General features: G+C 37.5%; 1 pseudogene; it reads right to left on the bottom strand.

The window, feature by feature from the left end:
* Positions 1-11755: 11755 nt before the first annotated feature.
* LOC102242585 lies at positions 11756-23079 on the bottom strand (annotated as a pseudogene).
* Between the last annotated feature and the right edge of the window lie 40 nt (positions 23080-23119).

Genomic DNA, 23119 nt, shown 5'->3' with positions numbered 1-23119 from the left:
CATAGCTATAGGACTTTTCTGTTTAGGTTTTCTGCTAAAACTTTGCCCTCTTCTACAAACCAAACTTTGTACTCTCCCAATCAACTAACGCCCTGGTTACAAATTTTGGAATAGTTTTTCCTTCTTTTTCTTTCTCTGTTCACAATCTGTTACTTTGTATTATTACTTTTCCTTTAAAATACTTCCAATTTAAAATTAAATATTTAAATACTTCCAATCTTATTATGTAGTCTGAAATGTCTGTAATAATTAATTGTTCATTTAAAAGATTTTTCAGGAAAGTGAAGGTAGTAATAGGATTGTTGTAAGTTTTAAATGAAATAATGGCAAGAATATGTCACTGAAGGAAGCAAGCCTCATGTTAGTTTCAAGCCTCATGTCATCTTGGCTGACAGTTAATTTGCATATCTCCCTGATTAGCCAATGGGAAGGGTAGCGGTTGTACGCCAATTACCATGTTTCTCTTTTATTAGTGTAGATTACACACATCTCTTTATGCCATGAACAGTCCATATTCATCCCAACATTTCTGCCAACATTTCTGCTCCTTGTTCCTGGGGAATCCTACTTCCTCTAATTAATCATATGTTCCAAGTTTCAAGTCCAGTTTTGCCACCTCTATGGAACTTCCTTTACCTGTTCTAGGTGGAGGAGATAGAGCAAGGAACAAGGTCTCTGCTCTCATTGTCTCTGCTATCAGGATGCTTACAATCTAGTGGGGGAACAGATAATAACCAGATCAACAAAGAAATGAAATGATATATACATGCAATGAAATATTATTCAGCCTTAACAAGGTACAAGGAACATCATGCTAAGTGAAATAAGTCATTCACAAAAAAGACAAATACTGCATGATTTCTTATTTATGAAATCCTAGAGTAGGCAAATTCACAGAAACAGAAGTAGAATGGTGATTTCCAGAGACCGGGGAAAAGGGGAAAAAGGAAGTTGGTATTCAATGAGTACAGAATTTCAGTTTTGCAAGATCAAAATGTTCTAGAGATCTGTTGCATAACAATGTGCATGTAGTTAACAAACTGTACTGTACATTTTAAATGATTAAGGTGACAAATTTTATGTTTTGTGTTTCTTGCCATAGTAAAAAAAATAATTGAGATAATCTCAGCCAATTAAAAGTGTTGTTAAGAAGATAAAACAGGATAACAGGATACTTAGAGGCAATGCTATTTTAGAAAGCCTGTGTGAAGACTTCTGAGCTGAGACTTGAATGATGACATGGATCAGTCATGAGAGTGAGGGCAAAGGTCATGAGGCTGAAACAAATTTGCTCTATTCAGGAAAGATGAGCAAGGTAACATTCAGAGGACACACAGTGAATTTGTTGAGGAAGGCAGACACTAGATTTTGTAGGGACTTGTGGGCTATGGAAAAGAGACTGCATTTTATTTAAATGTGACAGAAATTTATCAGAAAATTTTAAGCAGTGGATGATATGGTCTGATTTACAGTTTTTAAAAAGTCAGCTAGCTAAAATGAGGAAACATTCATAAAGGTAAATACAGAAGCACCAGTTAGAACGCATTTACACTGTCTGATTTACAGTTTTTAAAAAGTCAGCTAGCTAAAACGAGGAAACATTCATAAAGGTAAATACAGAAGCACCACAGGAATACAGATGATGGTGACATGGACTAGAACTCAGGAGTGAGGTTGTCAGACCTGGAATATGGTTTGAGGTAACAACAACTGGATTTATAGATGGATTAGATGTGGGGGGTGTAGAAAAAAGAATTAAGGATGACTCCAACGGGGGAAATTGTAAGAGAAAAAGATTTGGGTTTGAGGGAGTAAGAAGTTAAAGGTTCAATTTTAGCTTGTTAAGGTATTTTTTTTAAAAAAAATATCTGTATTAAGATATAATTCACATACCATAAAATTCACACAACATTTAGAGTGTACAATTCAAGGATTTTTTTTAGCATATTCACAGAGTCATGCAATCAACACCATAATCTAAGTTAAGAGCGTTTTTATCACTTCAAAAAGAAACCTATACCTATCCTGCCTCTGGGCAACCACTAACCTACTTTCTGTCTCTATACATCTCTCCAACCTTGGCATTAAATATTAAGGGATGCTATACAGTGTGGCCTTTTCTGGCTGAATTCTTTCACTTAATGTAATGTTTTCAAGGTTCATTTGTGTTGCAGCAGGTATCAATTAGTACCTCAATCCTTTTTATTGCTGAATAATATTTCAGCATATAGATATACCTCATTTTGCTTATCCATTCATCCGTTTATGGAAATTTGGGTTATTTTTTACCTTTAGCTATTATAAATAATGCTGCTATAAATATTCTTGTACAAGTTTTTGCTTTGGACATATGTTTTTATTTCCCCCCCAGTATATAACCAAAAGTGGGATTGTGGGATTAAATAGTATCTCTATATTTAACATTTTGAGAAATTGCCAAACTATTTTCCAAAGTGGCTGCACCATTTAATAGTCCCACCAGTAATTGGTAAGGGTTCTAATTCCTTCACATTTTCTTGCCAACACCTATAACTGTCTGTATTTTCATTGTAGCCATTCTAGAGGGTGTGAAGCAGTACCTCATGGTTTTGATTTGCATTTCCCTAATGTTGAGCATTTTTCATGTGCTTACTGGCCATTTGTATATCTTCTTTGGAGAAATGTCTATTCAAATCCTTTGCCCATTAAAAATTTTTTTTTTTGTATTGCTGAGTTGTATGGCTTCTTTATATATTCTAGGTACAAGCTCCTTGCCAGATATATAATTTGCAAATAATTTCTCCTATTCTTTGGATGGTATGTCCACTTCTATGATAGTATTGCTTGCAGCACAGTTTTAAATTTTGATGTATTCTAATTTATCTATTTTTTTTTCTTTTGTCATTTTTGCTTTTTAGTGGCATACTTAAGAAATGGCCAGGTTAAATTTTAATGACTTACTAGACATCCAAATGGAGGTAGCAAGTAGGGAGTTGCATAAGAAGCTGGATTTCAGAGGAGAGATCAAATTGGATAGAAATTGGGGTGTCATCAATGTATATATAGATAGTATTTAAAACCTTGGGAGTTGATGGGATCACTCAGAGAGAAAGAGACCGTAGAAGTAGAAAAGTCCTGAAGGATAAAGTTTATAATCATCACAGATAGCACTGGGTTGAGTGTGTGCCCTAGAGTACTGGGTAAGCTACCAATTAAAAAAAAAAACCCAAGCAGCTAAGTAAACACTAAGACTGCCCTGTTAGGTGCAGGACAGGTAACTTCCCCAAAGAGCTAGTGAGATAGTTTCCATGTTGTGGCCACTACAGTGAAATAGACTTTTCTGAAATAAATGACAACAGGGTTTTATCCACATGTTGTTAACTTCCTAGAAAGTTTCTAACGCTGAGATTACTCCGCTGCTCAAAACCCTGTATAAGATGTGCATACTGATCAAAGGGGCAAACATAATTCAATCCAGCCTGTTTAAGCAAACAAATAATTTAGTAGAGAAAATCAGAAGCTCAGAGAATCCTTGACAGGTCTGAAGAAATAGGCATCAGGCTAAATTAGCAGGAACCATGTCCAGAACCAGTCACCCACTCGCTGGATAAGCCACCCATTGCTGCCGCCTCTGACCCCAGAGGCACGCTGCAGAACTTGCCTCCAGTGGGAACTGCCACCGTCATTTCTGCCACAAGCAAGACATGAGATGCCAGGAACTCAGCTTCTCTAAAATTGCTGGATGCCAGGTACGCAACTTCAAATCAGCTTTTACTGCTACCCCTACAGCAAGCTACTCAGCTGACACTTGCACCAGGAAAATAAATGCCTAGCACGTTGCATGTTTTCTCACATTATGAATTGAAACCTCACGTGGGTGCATCTGATTGGTGGGACCAAGGTTGTTTGCTTGCAGATCCTAGATGCCTATGATGGTGGAAAAGGAGTGTTCAGGATTTTATAATGAAAAGCAAAACTCACTGTGGAGAAACTCATGAAATGTAGAGGATATTCAAAAGATAATGGGAGACCACGCTTGAGCGGTCTCCACTAGAATGTGCCATGTACACTTACAGCACTTTGCTATTATCCAGATATCATCTAATTGATACATGTTAGTTAAAATTCCTCAATTGTGAAGTGACAATTTCTCATTTAAATATAACACATTGTGAACTATATTTGTGAATTCACAAGTTTACCAGCTATTTGCATTTCTTTTAGAACAGGCCTCAGAATTGGATGGGAAGTTGGTATGCATATGGAATGTTCTACTCATTTTAATATACATGACCAACTCAGTGACCTTGCATTATGGAACATTAATAATGTCTCTTCACAGAGAAAGACATTTAATAATGTTAGTCATTTAATAAGATCTATGTGCATTATTTTTGTCTGTGAGATATCTGACAAAGAAAAGTCACCATAAAGATACAGTACTCACCATTAATTTATTATAAATCTTTAAAATAGCAATTTAATGGGGATTGAATAAAACAATAATTTTGCTTTGCTTAGCCATTGATTTTTGTTTTGCTCATTTTTATTGAGATATAATTTACATAAAAGTAAATTATGTTTGATAGATTTTGACAAATATATTCACCCAAATAATCCCCAGCTGCAATCAAGGTAGAGAACCTTTTCCATAACCCCTCAAAGTTCCTTCATGCCCCTTTATATCATCCCCACCTCGTCAGCTTTATGAATCCACTAATCTACTTTCTATCACTATAAATATTGATTATTTCAAATTACTGAGGCATCATTTACATACAAGATAAGGCATCCATTTTAAGTGTGCAGTTTGCTACAGTGATTGATTTTCAAAAAGTAAAATTACTCTCTAATGCTTTGCTCTTGAATTCTCAGCTGTATTTATTCAACTTAAAAAAAACACTTACCAATCATTTGGTTATATAGGAAAGCATTAAATAAGTTCTCTTTAATGTCATATACACAGATTCACACAGATCACGTTCTGTACACAAGCTCCTGTGATACCACAATATTCTTGATTCGTAAACTATTCTTGAAAAATTGCTGATACAAAGGGCAAAGGAAGCAGATATAAAACTAAGCTACTGATTTAAAACCAAGCTATTAGCTACTGCCACATACCCATGAATTATAAGGTCACTGAAATATAGATATTATTTATTTATTGTTTAAAGTATTACATATGTCTCCTTTTTCCCCGATTGACTCCCACCCTGCAGCACAAGCCCCACTGCCCCAATGTCCTTGTTGATTGGTTATGCTAACATGCATGCATACAAGTCCTTTGGTTGATCTCTTATCCCACCCCCCCACCCTCTCACCTCCCCTGCCTTCTCTCTGAGGTTGGACAGTCTGTTCAGTGTTTCTCTGTCTCTGGATCTATTTTTGTTCATCAGTTTATGTTGGTCATTATAACACACATATGAGTGAGATCATGTGATATTTATTTTTCTCTGACTGGCTTATTTTGCTTAGCATAATGCTCTCCAGGTCCATCCATGCTGTTGCAAATGGTAAAAATTTCTTATTTTTTACAGCAGTGTAGTATTCCATTTTGTAGATGTACCACAGTTTTTTAATCCACTCATCTGCTGATGGGCACTTAGGCTGTTACCAAATCTCAACTATTATAAATTGTGCTGCTATGAACATAGGGGTGCATATGTCCTTTCTGATTGGTGTTTCTGGTTTCTTGAGATATATTCCCAGAAGTGGGATTAGTAGGTCGAATGGGAGTTCCATTTTTAATTTTTGAGGAAACTCCATACTGTCTTCCACAGTGGCTGCATTCCCACCAGCAGGGCAGGAGGGTTCCTTTTTCTCCATATCCTTGCCAGCACTTGTCGTTCATTGATTTGTTGATGATAGCCATTCTGACAGGTATGAGATGGTACTTCATTGTTGTTTTGATTTGCATCTCTCGGATGATTAGTGACTTTGAGCATGCTGGGCCTTCTGTTTGTCCTCTTTCAAAAAGTGTCTTTTTAGGTCCTTTGCCCATTTTTTTTATTGGATTGTTTATCTTCCTTTTGTTAAATTGTATGAGTTCCCTGTAAATTTTGGAGATTAAACTCTTGTCAGAGATAGCATTGGCAAATATGTTCTCCCATGCAGTGGACTTTCTTGTTTTGTTGATGGTTTCTTTTGCTGTGCAGAAGCTTTTTATTTTGATGTAGTCCCATTTGTTTATTTTCTCCTTAGTTTCTATTGCCCTAGATGCTGTGTCGGTAATGATATTGCTATGACATATGTCTGATATTTTGCTGCCTATGGAGTCTTCTAAGATTTTATGGTTTCCCATCTTACTTTGAAGTCCTTTATCCATTTTGAGTTTATTTTTGTGTATGGTGTAAGTTGGTGATCTAGTTTTATTTTTTTGCATGTATCTGACCAATTTTCCCAACACCATTTATTGAAGAGACTGTCTTGACTCCATTGTATGCTCTTGCCTCCTTTGTCAAATATTAATTGAGCAATTGGGTCGATTTCTGGGTTCTCTGTTCTGTTTCATGGTCTATATGTCTGTTCTTGTGCCAGTACTAGGCAGTTTTGAAAACAGTGGCTTTGTAATATAGCTTGATATCTGGTATTGTGATCTCTCCAACTTTGTTCTTCTTTCTCAGGATTACTGCAGCTATTTAGGGTCGTTTTTTTATTCCAGATGAAGTTTTGGAGAGTTTGTTCTGAAATATAGATATTAATGGTATTCCTAACTGATCACTCCTATAAAATTATTTTTAGGAATGTAGAGTATAAATCTTTAGTAAACAAATGAATAAATAAATAAATATACACAGTTAGTGGCTTAGTTTGATGTGAGTAGGAGAGGTGGATAGAGTACATGTTATCCACGGAATTTCACTAATGATACGATTCTGAAAAAGCTTATTTGAAGCTATTAGCATGTTTTATGAGTTATTGATTTCTAAATGTCTTCCCAGTTTGGCAAAAGAATCAGGTCTTAGAGGACAATGGCAGCTAATCCTTTTTGTCAGGTAGGATGGGTAATGGTTTAAGCATAGTCCAGCTCCCTGAATGTGAAGTGACTAGAATAGTTTTCCATGGTGTGGTCTCTCAATCTACATGTGAGGTATAGAAATAAATGCTGGGAGCAAATTATTGTAGTTTAGACATTTGGAGCTCCTGAGAAAATTTTCAGGAAGGGGCTCTCAAACCATTTAAAATTTGCAAAATAAACAAGAATAGCAATTGTACAATCAACCAATAACCATTGAATGATCTGTCAGTTCCTTTTAACAAACATGTATGTGATACTCTGTATGAAGCACCACTTAAGGGTATGGTGATATGCGGATGAAGAAGGGCTTCTGCTTTTGAGTTCCTACTTCAGACAGGCAGGAGAGAGAGGAAATATTAAGTAAATAACTGTAACATGGAGTGTGAAGTTCAATGAGAGAAATGTATCTAGATTGTCATGGCAGCAGGGATAAAGAACACTGGATTTAGGCTGAGAGAATCAGAAAAAGCTTTCCAAAGAAGATGATATTTTTGTTAAGTCAAGGAGGATCAGCAGAAATTAGCCTGAGAAAGTAGAGTCTATGTGGCTGTATTCCTAAGAAAACTCCCATTATTAAAAGTCACATCATAACTGCTGCAATGAAAGAATATAGGTAGAAAAAGATAGCTAGAGATCTTCAAGATTATAATAGTAAGGTTTTTATTCTTCTGCAGAGATTTTAATAATGACAATATCTCTATTGTTACAGGGGTATGTTTATAATATAAATAACAATCAAAATCAAAATTAAAATGGGCAACATCAAAACTAAACATTTTCGCATTTGCTCTTTGTCCACACAGCCTGAATTCCTTCTGTTGTTGAGTCCTGACTTCACAACGATGCTTGCAGCATTGATCACAACTGCCAAAGGTTAAAAAAAAAAAGAGAGCCCAACAACAGAAGTCCAAAGAAAGATGTTGGCAGAGCATCTGGCCATGCACTCAAAGCAGGCATGTGTTTCCATGCTTTGCACGAGTCCCCTCCTGAGCTTTTAATTCCCAATAGAGATTGACTTGCAATCAATAATAGTTTACACAATGCAAAGTAGGTTTCATACTTAATTGATTGCATTATCTCTGATTCCCATTATGAAAGCTTTTTCTGTTGGAGAAATGCCTGAAGTTTGGTGTGGCTGGAGCATCAAATACATCTGGGGTAATTTATGAGAGTAAGGCTGGACAAATAGCCAGATCATGGCCTCTGTCTGCCATGTTAAGATTTTGGATTTTATTCTGAAAGCAATGAAGGGTGATTAGCTGATGCATTCCAGGGAGGGTTGAAAGATAGCATAAGATTTGAATTTAGAAAAATACCCCTGGCGGCAGTGTGAAGTATAGATTAGTGTGTCAGGGAGTGGTGACAGAGGCCATTAGGAGGCTATCAGGATAATGAGGGCCTAAAGTAAGGCAGAGGAAAGCAAAGGAGGGAATAATTTAGAGAGATAAGAGCATTGAATGATTTTACTTAGTGACAAACTAGATGTTTGTGTGTGGGGCAATGTGAATGTGTGTGGCACTGTGTGTATCAATGTGTCTGATTTGGTACGGGGTGTCTACATTACCTCCTATCCTCCTGATTTAGAGCTACCAGGTGAGATACAAGTGATAGGTGAAGAAGCAGGAACAGGATTCTTCCAGGGGGGTGGTGGAAGAAGATGGCTCATTTACGAATTTAAGGTACATATGGGATAGCTAAGAGAAAAGACTTAATAGGTAGGCCTGCAAATCAGGGACTTAAAAGTACAAATACAGGATTTTAGAAAATAAAATTTAATTTCAAATTTTAATCAAAATAAAACATACACGTAGTTAAAAGCATAAAATCGTCCATAATGGCTTACAAAAGACCATGATTACATGTGGCAATAATCAACTTATTGCCTGTCATGTCCAAATCTATTCCTCATTGCCTGCTTTACAAGTTGTCTCCAGCCTGGGGCAGGCTATCACTCTCATGGTTATATTCTAGAGACCTTGTGATTAGAAATAACTGCAAACTCTTAATAATCTCAATTTCTTATACTCCAGCCTCTATTTTGTACCTCCTCTCAGCTCACCTCTGCCATCCTTAGACCTCCCCTGGGACCGACAGGTCATTGATCCACTACCTTTAAACTGTCTCTCTCCTTGGGATACCTTCATTCCCTTCTTACCCAGTCTAATTCATGGGTAATCATAACAATCTCCCTTACATTTACTCTTGACTCCCTTACCCCATCTCTTCCTTCATTGTACTGCTTCATGAAATTACAGTTGGGTCAAGTCCTTCTTTCTCTGAGCCTACAGCCATACAGCTCAGCATTTCTGGAGAAAAACTTGCAACACGCTGACTGGTTCACAGTTCAGTATGTAAACCTCAAGTGGGTTCTTAATGCTGTCACGCAATTGCAGCAGCTCATTCAGTCTCCCATACAACTACTTCACATTTTTCTTTCGCCCTCAGGCCTATAACCCCTTCTTCCCTCTTGTCACTCTCAACTTCCTCACCAAGACAATGGAAGGAATTAATAGAAAGCTTCCATGAAATGTCCACCACCATATCTGCCTTCCTGCCTATTAGCTCAGTTATGCTCTAGCTTAAGTCAGCCTATCCACTTGTGCACTTGGCCCTTTTCCATCTTGCTATACAGACATTTATTTAGCAATTCCATCTTCTACATAGTTTCTTTGCTCTCTACTAGAGCATTTCTATCTCCCAGAACATCTTTCATATAAAATAATATCTTCGCCTGGCCTCATTCTCTCAATAGTTAACCCTTTTTCTTTAATCCCTATTACTGTAAAACTTCTGAGAAGAGTTGTCTACATTGGCTGTTTTCATTTTCTCTTCTCCATTTTTTTCTTCAACTCCTTCCAATCAGGATGGTTCCCCCAGCATTCCAAAGAATTGACTGTTGTCAAGGTAACCAATGATTTCCATGTTACGAATTACTAAATCTGGTGGCCAATTCCCAGTCCTCATCTTGTTTTAGCTATCAGCACATTTGACAGGGATAATTATACCATTTTTCTTGATTCAGTTTCTTCACTTTATTTCCATTATATCACCATATTTTGTTTTTTCTTGGACCTCACTGTTAACTCATTCTGTCTCCTACTCTTCTTCTCTCTAAACTTGTCATGTTAGAGTTATCTAGGATTGAGGACTTCTCATTCCTTGGTTCATTTTTTTTTATCTGTATTCACTAAATTCTGCCATCTAGTATAAAGCCCATTGTTTCTCCTGAACTCTAGGTTCATGAATACAACTTCCTACTAGATATCTCCACTTGGATGTATATTGGATATCTAAATATCAGCATGTTTAAAGACTAAACTACTAATACTCTGTCCTCTACCCTGTCCTTTCACATTTTGATTGATGGCAATTCTATCTTTAGGTTTAGCTGCTTAGGTCAAAATTTTTGAAATTATCTTTGACTTCATTTTGCCTCCAATAGCCCATATACAATCCATTAAAAAATCTTTTGGCTCTGCTTTCAGATATATCCAGAATACACAGTCCATATAATGGTCTCTGAGGCCCTAAACACTGGCCCTCTATTATCCTTCTGACCTTGTTCATACTGCTTTCTAATTCCAATCCATACTGAAATCCATGAGGGAAGGCCATGCGGGCCTTCCTGGTGTCCTTCCAACATAGCAGGCATCTTTCCATATAAGGGGCTTTTTTTCCCAACTCTTCTTCCAGATGTTCAGCTGGTTTCTTTAAGTTTTTGCTAAAACATCACTTTCTCAAGAAGACCTACATCAAGCAACACTCTGATCCCTATACTCCCCATCTTCCTTAGCTCAAATATACACCTCAGATATGAGAACTTTTCCTTTAAACAGCCTCCTTTTTTATGATTTCTATTTCTCAAATAAAAAATATGCAAAATATATCGAAGCAGTATATTTATTCTAAAACAATTTGTACAGATATATTTTGTACTTTTATGAGGTCACTTAGCTTAAATGAGATATGTTGTATAGTTTACAATTCTGAAGAAGCTTTCTTGAAATGTAATAAAAAATATCAATGATGCAAAGCTTGGGTACTATGATAGAGAAAATTTAAGAATAGAAATGACTAAGTAATATTCCGTTGTATACATGTACCACATCTTCATCCTTCTTCATCGAAAGACACTTCGGTTGTTTCCATGTCTTGTTCACTGTGAATAATGCTGTAATGAACATGGGTATGCATATATCTTTGCAAATAAATGTTTTTAATATTTTTGGGTAGATACCCAGAAGAGAAGTTGTTGGATCTTATGGTAACTGTATTCTTAATTTTTTGAGGCCATTTGTGACAACATGGGTGGACCTTAGGAATATCATGTTAAGTAAAATAAGTCAGACAGAAAAAGTTAAGAACCTTATGATTTCACTCATATGTGGTATATGAAACTGAGAGCAACAAATGAACAAACAGCAAAAACATACAAAAATTCATAGACACAAACAACAGTTTGGTGGTTATCAGGGGAAAGGGTTGGGAGTAGAGAGTAAAGGAGGTCAAATAGATGGTAATGGAAGATGATTTGACTTTGTATGGTGGTCACACAATGCAATATACAGATCATGTATCATAGGAATATACACTTGAAACCTATATAATTTTTTTGGGGGGTGCCATATTGCTTTATTTGAAGGAATAGTACAAATGAAAGACATAAGTTGATGTTTTGATACAAGTTACAGAAAAGGTAACTCCAACATGCACTTACTGCTTTGGTGACTAGGAAGTCACTCCCATGGCTCTGGGAAGCCAGCCTAAGGCTTAGCTCTCAACACTGTCTACCAGGGTGTGCTTGTCAAAGAGATACCCTGCCATGCCAGTTTCAGGGCCTCCAACCTGTGCAAGTTGGTTATGTGGTCACCCAGTTCTTTAATGGATTTCACCTGCTCATTCAGGTAGTGATTCTCAATGAAGCCACACAAATGAGGATTATTTTGTCAGTGGCCAGTTTGTGCAAGTCCAATAGTGACTGATTCACACTTTTTTCCCAAGTGTAATGCACTCTCTATTGCATTCAGCCCCTTCTCCCAGTCATCACAGTCTGGTTTCTTGATATTATGAAGGAAGATTCCATCACCTTGTTGGTTCTGCAGCTTCATCATTTGCTCAGCATGTTCTCTCTCTTCATGAGATTGGTGAAGAAAATATTAGGCAAAGTTCTTCAAAACCACATCACTGTCAAAATAGTAAGGTAGTAAGACATGCACAGGCAGACATAGGAAGCGTAGAGCTCCATGTTGCTCTGGCGGTTGATGGCGGTCTCCGAGTCCTGGTGGTAGTTCTGGTGCACCTTCGAGGTGGACACTGTCCTTGTTATAGGGCGGTTAAGGAGAGGCAGCTGTGCAGCATTGGAATGGTGGCTGGGGCCTTGGGACTGTCTGAGGGCATTGGGCAGCTGGCTGAGATGGATCTAGCACTGGGTTCAATCTAAGCACTGTTGAAGCAGGAACAGGGTGACTTTCCACAAAGACTCAAAACCTATATAATCTTATTCACCAATGCCACCTGAATAAATTTAATAAAAAAAGAATGAAGACCCCCCCTAAAACAGAATAGAGATGACTATTGTCCCAATAATAACAATGACTGTCATTTATAGGAAACTTTCAGTATTTCAGCTACAGCGAATAGCTAATATTTACTGAGTAAATGCCAGGCATTGTTATAAATGCTTTACGTACTATGTATATGATTTAAGCCTCCCAGCAATACTGTGAATAGGTTCTAATATGTCTCCCCCTAGTGGCTTTGTGGAGAAGACATGAAAGGGGGAGGTGGGCAAGTGTGGAAGCAAGAACATATAGGCTTGGTGATTGTTCTCCGTGTTTCTAATTTTTTCATCCTACTCCAAGCTTTCACTTGAGAATATGAAGAAATTATAGATCAAGAGAGAAGGGAATGGAGCTAAAGGAAGTGTTCAGGGCCAGGAGAAGTGAGAAACATTGAGGCAGAAACCATAGAAAAATTCAGAGTATTCCGGGGGGTTAAGTTTAATGGCTGCTACTATCTTTTGTCTCTAATAACTGTAAATGTTCACCATATGTAAAGCTTTTGTAAGTGGAAATTTATCCCCAAATTTTGGAAATAGGGAGAAGGCCCAGCCTCCTGAAGCAAAGCAAGAACTAGAGTGAGCAAAAATCTACCCAGAGACACACCAGTGAACCAGGGATAAGGGGAAAATGAAAAGGATTAGCAAACTGGGGTCTTGTGATGAGCACAATTTTGCCATTCACATGGATGTTTTCTGTTCAACCTGCTAAACCTGTTACTGTCAGACATTGAGCATACATGAGAAGACTGGGAGATAGCAGCTCTTTCATGCTCATTCATGATTCTCCTTCAACATGGCAAAGGTAAAGGAAGAAAATCAATGTTCTCATCCTTGTCTCCCCTCTAACAAGCTTCCCCATGTTAAATTTAGATGTAAAGAGCTCTGGTCCTTTTTGTGACAAGGAAAGGATCTGATCGCAGCTTTTGATATCCAAAGTTGTGAAAGGGATATTTGAATACATATTTTATCTTGACACTCTTTCACCCTGTGGCTGCACTTCCTGGGAAGGGACTGCTGCTCCAGTAATGATCAATCAGTAACTGACTCTTTCTGTAATTGGAAAGGCAGCACAAGTCTGAGAACAATGCCGCTTCACAGACTTTTGTTTATGAAGTGTTTTGTCATAATTTAAAATGCCTTCTGTTTTCCCATAAACCCATGAGGTGGGTTATTGTCACTGCCATTCTAAAGATGAGAATGTGGAGCTTGAATAACTCTACAAGGTTATAAGAGAAGTTATTGGCTTAGGATGAGAACTCAACATTTCTTGTTTCACCAGATTATTACCTTGTGAGTCACATAACTATAGTGACAAATGGAATGACCAGAGATAATGGGTTAAGAAGTGGGACAGGCATAGAAGTCCATTGATGCACCAAGCTGGAAGATAAAAGGGGCCATTATTCATGCAACAAATGCAGTCTGTGCCATGCTTTTAAGCTACTCAGGACAAGTAAAATAAAGCTATATTTTTTCTTTATTTTATTGCTGTTGTTATTTGTGCTGTCTCTATTACTTGAATACTGTTCTGACTTTTAGGTTTGTCAAGTGGCTCCACTGTGGCTCCTATCACTGGTAGAAACCACCAAAGTAGAGTTTGATATTCTCATGATATGTCATGTTTCCATGTTTCACATTCAGATGGCCAATGGTGGGTGGATAATTAACCAGGTCAATTACGATTTTTTTGTTAATCCTCACTCGAGGATATTTTTTTTTTCTCATTGATTTTTGGAGAGAGTGGAAGGGAGGGGGAGAGACAGAGAGAAACATCAATGTGAGTAAGACACATCCATTGGTTGCCTCCTGCACCTGTCCAATCAGGTCCATGGGCTGGCGTTCTATCCACTGTGCCAAACCAGCTAGGGCTGCAGAAGATTTTTTAAAAATATATGTTTTTATTGATTTCAGAGAGGAAGGGAGAGAGAGATAGAAACATCAGTGATGAGAGAGAATCATTGGCTGCCTCCTGCACGCCCCCTATGGGGATCGGGCCCACAACCCAGGCATGTACCCTTGATGGGAATCAAACCTGGGACCCTTCAGTCCACAGGCCAACGCTTTAATCACTAAGCCAAACCAGGTAGGGCTGCAGCTGAATTTTTAACAACTCATTTTACCTTTCTTTTCAGAATCTTAGCAGATTTATTGCTCTATGGAGAGAGAAGGACATTGAGGATGAGAACAAAAGAGACCAGTCCTTTTTACTTGATTTTCTGAAGAGGCGGTGAACAAAAGGAAGACTTTACATACTAGGTATGTGAATCATAGAGGAAGCCTGAGGTGGGGTCAGAGGGAAGCTCAGGCTTTCTTTTCTTTGCTTTTTAAAAAATGTATCTTTATTGTTGAAAGTATTAAAGATGTCCCCCATTGACCCCTCCCCACATCGACCCTCTAAGCTCCGGCTTTCTGACCCAGAGAAAGGAATTATTTTTCTCAGATCCGATACTGAAGATTTAAAAGGAAAGACCTCATTGTCCCATTGCAATTGCCACCCCATCCAGGAACCACAGGAGTGAACAGAGGCATGTGGAGTGGTGATAGCTCTACACAAAACAGACTGAGGAATGGCCTCTGAGCACTGACAGCAACACAGCTTGTGGACAGACACGGGCATGACTAACCTGTAAGAGAGTAACAGCTCTTTTAATACCATGTGTAGGAGAAGAGAGAAACATTTCTCACATTTGCATGTCAAGAGTAAGAACAGTTATAAGTAGGAGAAAGGGTGAATGCACAGTAAATGTGGAAAAAGCCTTGGGAATCCCATGTTTAATCAAGATGGTGCAATGGAAAGTTGTCCAGCCTATCCTCCTCCCCTTGGGGAGAAAATCACCTAAAAAACAATTCAAGTGAAGTAGTTCACTATTGCTGAATTTCTCCTGCGTGTTAGAACAGTTAGTAACTAAATGTTTGGAGGGAGGAAGAGAAAATATGGTACCTGGTCTCCCCCACATACCTGTGCTTACAATATTGCAATTGTCTATGTTTTCATATATATCCACACACAGATGTAAGCTCTATGGGGGCAGGGATGTTGCCTGCTTGTTCAGGTGGTATCTCCAGTTCCTGGCACATTTTGTTTGGCATTTAACACATTAGATGGTTGTTGGTTGTCCAAAGGAATGAATGGTAGACCAAGGAGAGGAGTGTTACAAATAGAGAAAAAGTTAACTTTTATTTTCCAAGTCTAATCCATTGGTACTCTTTTAAGAGACATGCAGTGTATAATTAAAACCCAAACTGCCTAGGTTCCAAATTCAGTTCTACCATCTTCAAGCTGTGTCAACACAGGATGGTCCTTAATCTTGTCTGTGAACTATGGTCCCCAGTTATATCAATGGATATATCAGGGATATAACTTTTGCTGCATGTAAAGAACACCCAAATAGAGTAGTTCAGATCAGATAAGGGTCTTTCTTTTACTATTTAATATAAAGAAGTCAGTTGAACCTGTATGGCAGGTCTACTATACAATCATGACCCAGACTCTTTCCATCCTTTCTTTTAGCCAATCTTGAACTGTGACTTTTAGAATGGTCACTTGGTGGCTGCTGGAGCTCCAGTTGTTGCATCTGCTTCCCAGGCAGAAAAAAAGGAGATGAGCAGCCTGGCTGACGTGGATCAGTGGTTGAGCGTTGACCTATGAACCAGAAGGTCTCGGTTCAATTCCTGGTCAGGGCATATGCCCAGGTTGTGGGCTTAATCCCCAGTCCCGGACCGGACCTGCTGGAGGCAGCTGTTCAATGATTCTCTCTCATCATTGATCTCTCTCTGTCTCTCTCTCCCCCTCTCCCTCTCCCTCTCCCTTCCTCTCTGAAATCAATAAAAATATATTTTTAAAAAAGGAGATGAGTAAAAGCAACTATGTGACAGTGATTTATCTCCCTTTCAAGAGATTTCCCAGAAGTCTCAATCAAAAACTTCCATTTATATCTCATTGGCCAGACTGTGTCACAAGAGTCCTCCATCTGAATAGGAGTCTGGAAAATGCTTATGTGTATTGCTATTTCCAAAATAGAAAGGATTATGTTGGTAAGACAAAAGTGGGGATTGGCTATTGGATACAACTAACAGCGTTGGAGCAGGTGAAGACATACCTAGTGGGCATTCAGATAATGTTGCTGTACTCACATTTAAATTAGGCTTGTGATTGTAATTGAAAATGTATATAAATATATAGAAATATATGTAGACTTGAACATTGGAATTTCAAGGCATAGCTTTTAGGTGGCTTCCCAGCTGCTGGGTAACGATTAATGATGGCATAGAATTTCTTGTGAACCTGAATCCTTATATACATTCACTCATTTAACCCTTAACCACAACTCTGGAAAGTAGTTTGGCTATTATTTTTAGAGGAAACTGAGGACTAAAAAGAATGCTCCACAACCATCAAATGGCAGAGCTAGGTAAAAGCTTAAACCCAATCTGCTTCCAGAGTATGTGCTCTTGATCCCCAATGCAAGTGAGAGAATATCTCCTAGAAAAAGTGAATTAAAAATAAAAAACTATTTTTTTTTGTTCCCTGGATGGAATAATTTAACTCTGAAATCTTAAAGATTTACTTGAAATTGTTTTGTCTCTGTGATATCCTATTCAAAATAAGGAGAATAAATAGCAGATGGTGATATCTGTTAGAATATAAACGCAATAAGGGAAAAGACTGCCATTTTCTTGGCTGCAGCAAGAGCCTAATTTAGTGTCTCAAATATTATGAAAGTACTTGGCAAATCCTATTTGTAGTGAAGCTCACACTTTGACTTCCCCAGCTATCCCAGCCTTACCATGTAAATATGCTGCAATTTAAGAGCTTCTTTTAGAGATAGAAGTAAAATTCTTATCTTTAGTCAAAATGAATATATGCTGTTTTATAAAAACATTTAAAGCTGAACTATTACCAACCAAACAGCTTGCCAGAAAAGGCACATATAATGAGATTGCATTCATAGATGTATTTATGCACATATGTATATATTTTACATGTACATATCACAAACACTCATGCTTATAAAAATAGCCTCATTATTTTTAGAGCATCTGTTGGGAGCAGAGGACATTACCCAGCCATCCTTCAAGGAAGACACAGATGGTAGGTAGTGACTGATTATGAGGAAGTGCATGCTATCTACACAAGGTCAGGCAAACAAAGCTTTGAGCCTTTTCAGTATTAGGATGAAGGCAATTGAAATGCAAATGCGAGAGGATAGGAGGAGGTAGCAATTACTGCCAGACTCACCAGTGACCAAATAATTATCAGTATTAATGCTGCCTGCAGAGGTAGGAGAAGGGGGTGGAATTTATCTCATTTTTCACTTTCTCTTGCCAACCTACAGCGGATTAGCGGCGAAGTGGGTGGCACCTGTAACAGCTTTGGATTGGCTGCTTTTACATCCTCTGAAAGGAGGAGGAAGGGGAATCAGCAGGTGGGTTCCCGAGAACAGTTTCATAAGCTGGAGACTGAATGATATTTCTACTATCATTAACCCCAGGGAGCTGCTTTTTTTCTTTTTCTCCTCCTTTGTATTTTGCTAGTTAATGCCCAAAATGTTCACCATTCACTCTGCCCTCAAAGAAGCCCTTTTGCCAGGGCTGGTGGCTACAGTTTTCAGCCACACACACTCAGGAATCAGTAAGTATTCTCTGACTAGTTGTTGCACCTTTTCCTGTGAGCTAGTGGTTTCGGTGGTTGTTCTTTTCTTCCCGATTGGACATCTACTGTCATGAAAGTGGCTCTGAGGAGCAAAGGAAGGCTGCCAAGTCTACTGGAGCCCTCTGTGGTGCTCCGTGGCTAGTTCATATATTGTGATTGTTTTAGGGTTATTCAGGGGACTGTTTGTTGCTTTGGGGTAGAGGAATCCCATAATGAAACAAACCTCCATCAAGATATCACCTCTTGTATTAATATTGTTATTGTTGAAGTTATTGGAGCAACAATCTTGGTAGACAAAATCATGGAAGTCTGGGAAAACAACTGCCTTTTGATTTCAATAGAGAAGAGAAGCCTTTCAATCTTGTCATTATTTTGTAGTTTTTGAAAATGTTTGCAATTTCCATGAAAATGTATACTTCTCTAAGGCTAGCAGAGCTGACTGAGTAGCAAGAGGACAGTGATGCCTATTTATTTCTTCCTTTCAATAGGAGTGTTATTTGGTATGTTTTGTTAAAACTTTGTAAAAGATATACATTGATGTTTGGAATATAACATCTACTGTTAAACACTTTAAAAATTTACTTTCATGGCATTAGGACTTTTGTTTGAGTAATATTATTCAAATGTATTTCTATGGTAACCGGATAAAAAATATTGAATAGGTTAGTTAAACCTGATTATTCTAATTATTAAAAGAAAACAGCTCCTTATGTATTTTTGGTAACTCTTTTCCCTTTAGAAACACTTAAACCTCATTAATTTGGATGATATTAGTTAATTTTTTATAGGCTGGATGAAATTTTTTTAGCTAGGTCTTAAACCAATGGTTGAGTAAATAGGTTGAGAAAACAAGATTGTAGAAAGAATGTTGCAAACAATAATGAAAATACACTGTTTTTAACTATTCCTCATTCTCTCTCCAGAAATAATTTAAAGCATATCTGCATTCAAATAACCCATTGTTACAAGGCTTTTTGCCTTATCTACTAATGAGTGACACTTCATTCAACAGATCGGTATTGAAAATCTATCTTGTCCCAGGAACTGTGATTGGCACTAGAGATATCAGGATGAATCAGAGAGATCTCTGCTTCCAGACAGCTCAAAGTCTAGTGGCATGGTAGTTAGCAAGTAAATAAATCACAATAGAAGTAGATAATGTTCCTATATGAACATTATAATGTATAAAACAAACTGTGTTTATAAGAGTCAAAAAATGCTTAAGGATTCATTCAGGAGGTGCCATTTCAGTAGGGTTTTGAGGGGAGGAGTAAGAGGTTTTGGAGTAGTGCAGTGTGCATATAATACATTGGGCAGAAGGAATAAGGAAGTCAGAAGCTCTGAGTTGTGAAATGGTCAGCATCTGTGTGAACATGGTGTGTCAGAGTGGTCTCGAGTGTCTGGTGTGTTGACCTGATGTGTCCTCGTGGGATGTAACCTAGACTGTGTGCGGGTGTAACAAGGATGCTAGTGATGGTGAAGTGGTAAGGGATAAGGCTGGAAAGGTAGGTTGAGACCTCAGAGCCCATGCTCCTCCTCTTCTTCTGCCATCACGGGTACTGTGGGGCATAAGTTTGAGAAGCAGCAGGCCAATGGAGAAAGCACTGGACTTCTTAATTTTTGAAGCTTTCTGAGCTAGTTTACATAAAATGGTATAATAATACACACCTCTCAGGACTAATAAGAAAATACATTTAAGAAAAACATGAAAAGTGCCTGGCAACCTACTTGATACATAGTTGACCTGGTCCAGTGATGGCGAACCTATGACACACGTTTCAGAGGTGACACGCGAACTCATTTTTTTGGTTGATATTTCTTTGTTAAATGGCATTTAAATATATAAAATAAATATCAAAAATACAAGTCTTTGTTTTACTATGGTTGCAAATATCAAAAAATTTCTATATGTGACACGGCACCAAAGTTAGGATTTTTCAAAATGCTGACACACCAAGCTCAAAAGGTTCACCATCACTGACCTAGGCACTTTTCTTTCCCTCTTGAAATGCTATTACAGGAATTCTCCAGGAATTGTTTTTGTAACTGAATGAACTCTATAATTGAATCTTTCTGTTTGTCTGTTTTATAAATATTAGTTATGGCTTGAATTATTCAGAAATTACAGTAGTCTTCCAAATGTCTTCCATTATAGGACTATGAGTAGAAAACCTGAAAATTAGAAGATTTGGATCTTTAGGTTGATTTGTAGCTATCGTTCTGATGCAAACTGGAATTAAAATCATGCAAAGTTTTAGCAAAATTCTTCCTTTTAGTCTTTTTTTGTAAGAGGTAGAAATAACATACTTCCAACCTAGCTCCTGTGGGGATCTTTGAAGGATAAATTGAATAATGTATGCAAAAGTGATTTGAAGAGCTCTATAGAAGAGTAATAATAACCCTACCTCACAAAATCCTTAATTAGGTAAATGTAGATTATTTTCATTCTTAAAACCTTGACACATTTCAGTAATCTCATTGGGATAAATATCTGTGGATGGAAAATGCAAGTGTCTTTGGCTATTGCCTTAAATATGATAAATCCTCAATTCCACACCTAGTTTAAAGATTATTCTTTTCATTTGTTAGAGTGTGGTAGAACCAGAACAATGCTTTTTGTATTTATTTTATTAAATCCCAGAACTCTTTGTGTGTCGCCAAGATTCATTGGTCAATTCTTATAGCAATATATCTTCTTTTTGTTGTTGTTCATCCTCACCCAAGGATATTTTTCCATTGATATTTAGTGAGAGAGACACATTGATTGATTGGTTGCCTCCAGCACATGTCCCAACCTGGGTGGGATGGAGCCTGCAACCAATGTACTTGCCCTTGACTGGAATGGAACCCGGGACCCTTCAGTCTGCAAGCCGGCACTCTATCCACTGAGCCAGACTAGCTAGGGCACAGTACATCTTCTACCAGCTATTTTAAAAATAGTCCTAACTTCTTAGAGAATTATGTTGTTTATCATCATACATCTGGACTAATTTCTGATTTGTAATCTTCCCAGAATAATAATCAATAACAGTTACAATGATAGAGCTTTCCACATGACATGGGTTTGGTGAGTTTCTGATCTTTTCTTTCTGGTGATTTTAGTCCTTTGTCCTTGATTGCTGCCACAAACTAATCTATTCGTCTCATGAAACTGCTTGTGTTACTGTAAATTAGGCCACTGCCAGTGCATGTTAGGATGTAAAGTGTAATTATGTTAGTGATCAGTTTATAGAGGTTGTAATCTCCCAGGTTTGCACTTGATAGCACTATAATAGCTCATATGAACAATTTTTTTTTGCTGTTTTATGTGATTTGCAGAATATTTTAGAGGTGATGTTTAAATGCTGCCAAAGACATGATGTCATTATTACGTGGTAACAATACCTTTTAAAATGTGCTTGAACCTTTATAATTCAGTAATATAGTATCATGGTTTATGTATTGCTTTAATTTCATTGCTTTAACTGAGAGGTTTTAATATGATATCCACAGGAAAACAAAATGTTTTTCAACTAAATGATAGCAACATTAATATCAATAGTCATTATTGGTTTTGTAAAAGGAGTTTAGTGACAAACTTTAGGCATCTAATTTAGCATTATTTGTTGTGACATAAAAGAGAAACTATGAGAAAAAACCCTCAATAATTTATATGCAATATATTTGTTTTACTATTTACCCCTAAGATCTCTTGTAATTTGTCTTTTGTGGTAGCTGTAAAATGTTAGAGCAAAACAGGAACATAATGAGATATTTAGATATTTACCTAAGGCAATACACTATTTTAGAATGTACTTTAATGACAGAATAAGAAAAATCTTCTTGTTACACTGATGATTAAATGGTAATTATAAATCATTATTGATCATCGTTCAATGCCCATTAAATCATAGCTTTACCCTACATTTTTCTACTTGTTCTCAATAGAAAAAAATTGGCAGGTTTAAGGGATTTTATGTCTCTAAATAAATGTGGTAGAATTTCCTAAAAGTGAAAAAATTTTAAAAGAAAATTGATTGCTAAATCTTCAACAACATTGAATACTTACTTCCCAGTCCTTGACAAAGAATGAATGAACGAATATTTACTGTGTTTTCTCTATGGGACCAACCCTGTTCCAGACATGGAGGATGCAATAGTAAAGCAAACAAAGTTGTTGCTTTTATGAGCTTATGTTCTATAGCCTACAATAGTCTACTATCCAACATTTTTCAAAATTCTAGTTGACAGAGAATTGTTTGAACTATGGTGATGATCGGCTGTTTTCTTGATGAGGAAAATAAGACATTTTTTGGGAGGAGACCAGCAGCCTGACTCTATACCTAGTTAGACAGTATCCCTAATACACATTCTTATTAGCCTATAATCAAGTCACTGCCCCTTCCTCAATTATCTGGTTTTGCAAGACCTATTTACCTAAATACTCACATTTTACAGAGGCCATAAACCATGAACAATACACAACCCCCAGAGGGGGTTATCAGTGCTGGTGCCAGGCCAGGCCTTTAGGTGTGGTCTCATGGGCCCATCCCAACACACAGTGCTTTTTGCAAAACCCGAGAAAGGTCCAGAAGTCTGGTCCACATATGGGGGACAAAGAAACCAAAGGGTATAAAGAGAAAGCTTCCTCCATATGGGTTTACTCAGGATTTGAAGAACTGATCCCCTGAGTCACTGTGCTAGTACATGTGAAACATCTGGAAATAAATGGGTTTTTCCTGTATCTCCGGGTACTCCTGTGTATTTTTCAGTTGTCTGGTAAATTCTGTAACATTCTCAAGGGGAAACTGACCATTGGTCAATTTCAGATTCCTGTACTTCGTCGTGTGACATGAAAGTGGCATTCAGAATTAGATCACAAAGCATGGGGTCATGAGGGGGAGACTACATAGATCCCCATGGTCAT

Source organism: Myotis brandtii, unplaced genomic scaffold (genome assembly GCF_000412655.1).
Source record: "Myotis brandtii unplaced genomic scaffold, ASM41265v1 scaffold424, whole genome shotgun sequence".
Taxonomy (NCBI): domain Eukaryota; kingdom Metazoa; phylum Chordata; class Mammalia; order Chiroptera; family Vespertilionidae; genus Myotis; species Myotis brandtii.
The sequence above is the reverse complement of the archived record's forward strand: the minus strand, read 5'-3'. Positions and strand labels throughout refer to the sequence as shown.